At 41.4% G+C, this 2,500-nt stretch overlaps 1 protein-coding gene across 15 annotated transcripts in view; it reads right to left on the bottom strand.

The window, feature by feature from the left end:
• LOC135092024 (forkhead box protein P2-like) overlaps positions 1-2,500 on the bottom strand; it is a 409,229-nt gene that overhangs the window by 219,121 nt on the left and 187,608 nt on the right. The gene's annotated exons all lie outside the window — the stretch shown is intronic.

The raw sequence follows: 2,500 nt of genomic DNA, 5'->3' as shown, positions 1-2,500 counted from the left end.
TCAACGCCCCCCTCCCTTACCCCCTCCCCAAACCTCTCCCTTCTTCCTCTTAGTCCCATAGTCTCAGCCCCGCCCCGCCCAGACCCCGTTTTCAGTATTTCATTTGTGTCGTACATACACGCACAGACAGTCACACACACACACACACACACACACACACACACACACACACACACACACACACACACACACACACACACACACACACACACACACGCTTGTATCATAAATATTCCTGATTTAATTACGTAAGATCAACTTTAACGGGAGAAGATGAAGAAGAAGAAGAAGAAGAAGAAGAAGAAGAAGAAGAAGAAGAAGAAGAAGAAGAAGAAGAAGAAGAAGAAGAAGAAGAAGAAGAAGAAGAAGAAGAAGAAGATGAAGAAGAAACCAGAGGAAAACATCAAAAACTTTGTCTCATTTTAATCAAATCTCCCAATTTCATCAGTTAACATAAACAAAAATAAAAACAACAACAACAACAACAACAAAACAAGAGAAATACGAAAACGAATAAAAAAAAAGACATACAAGAACACACACACACACACACACACACACACACACACACACACACACACACACACACACACACACACACACACACACACACAGCCAGGTAGACCACGAGATAAAATACAGGTAAGTCAATCCCGCGACAGGTGTTCACGTCAAACATACGCGAGGTAAGTCACTCAATTCCTACTTTTAGCGTGCATTAGTCTACCTGGCCACTCCGGCGCTACCTGGGGCGGCCGTGCAGGTGAGCCGGGGGGGGGGGAATGATTAGCGAGGCTCCTAATTACGTAGGATGCACATCAGTAAAAAGGCATAAACAGGTTTGACAACAATGCATTTCATGGGTGAGAGAGAGAGAGAGAGAGAGAGAGAGAGAGAGAGAGAGAGAGAGAGAGAGAGAGAGAGAGAGAGAGAGAGAGAGAGAGAGAGAGAGAGAGAGAGAGAGAGAGAATTCTTTTTCCTCAGTTCTTCTTTTTGTTTTCACTCTTGCCTTCTCTAATTGAATCATTAACCTCTTCTTTCACCTGAGGGTATTATAAAGGTATTTCCCCAATCACAATTTACCTGTCCAACCAATGACTTAATTACCACAACTTACCACTAACACAGGTAAGCACAGGTGAGTCCGTGAGTGCCCAGGTTAATGAGATTTTGGCCACAGGTAAATATATAGTAAAATAAAACACATTCAGGTAAATGTGGCGACTTTTGGGCAATTTATATTGATGTTCTTTCTATGACCAGGTAAATTAGAAAGGGTAACAGGGGCAGGTATGTTCTCGTGACCAGGTAGACCAGGTGAGAAGCGACAGGTAGACGAGGGATGGGGATAACACAGGTAATATGCAACACCTGGCCTTTTGCTGCTTACCTGGCGGGCTTAGATGACGTGAGACATTAATTAATATAGATCGAGTTACCTGGAATCCATTTATTGCCCCTCCCTCACCTGTGCAATTAGAGTCTAAGATACCTATTAGTTTTTCTTTTTTTTTTTTTTTTTATTAAGAATCGTCAATGTTCAAGTCAATTTTCCTCAAAGTATTTTGTTAATTGGCTTAGTTCTCTTTCTTATTGCAGTAGCAGGAGGAGGAGGAGGAGGAGGAGGAGGAGGAGGAGGAGGAGAGAAAGGGTTACTAGTTGTTCTTTCACCCAATGTAAAATTAACACACACACACACACACACACACACACACACACACACACACACACACACACACACACATTTCCTCGTACTTTTTTCGAGAAACTGACTTGAATAATAAATGAATAAACAAGACCCATATCCTGTTCACACGAAAATAATAACAGTGTAACACGGGCGTCCATCTCACCCCTACACCTCCCCCTCAAACACCCCCATACATCCCCTTGCCCCCCACCCCGCCCCTTGCCACGCCCCATAAACACACCTACTACAACCTACACTCCCTTAAGTACGCTTGTCTAACACTCCTTAAATGATGCACACTCTAATCTTTACTCTAACGTAACTTAACCTCACCCTAAATACAGCCTTTCAGTTTTTACTACTCCCATTTCAACACGTACTTAAGTTATTGTAGTTGATATTCGTATAGTCTCCCATTCGCCTTCCTTATTAACTCTCTTATCTCTAATATCAAAAATGTTCTTATTCTCTTTTTCTCCTTATAGTGTTTAAGTATTTTTTTAACACTAACCTATGCAAATATTCAGTTAAACGTATTTAACATTTAAGTACCAAAGTTTTCAGCACCAAAATAAGTGTTCTTAATCTTCCTTCCCTCTTTTATATTTAAGTAACTTTCATCAACCTAAAAACTCTTCAGTTAAACATTATAAGGTAAGCATCCCAAAGTTCCCAGCACTCAGAACACCTGTAATCCCAATCTAGCACATTAATCCCTTTTACCCACATGACAAGCCCTCAGATCCTACTCCAACACCCCTTCAACCGTGTATTAATCCCATAACCTCCCACAGTAACACTTCTTATCTC

The sequence above is a fragment of the Scylla paramamosain genome, chromosome 39 (genome assembly GCF_035594125.1).
Source record: "Scylla paramamosain isolate STU-SP2022 chromosome 39, ASM3559412v1, whole genome shotgun sequence".
Classification (NCBI taxonomy): Eukaryota; Metazoa; Arthropoda; class Malacostraca; order Decapoda; family Portunidae; genus Scylla; species Scylla paramamosain.
This window is presented reverse-complemented; position numbering and strand designations above follow the sequence as displayed.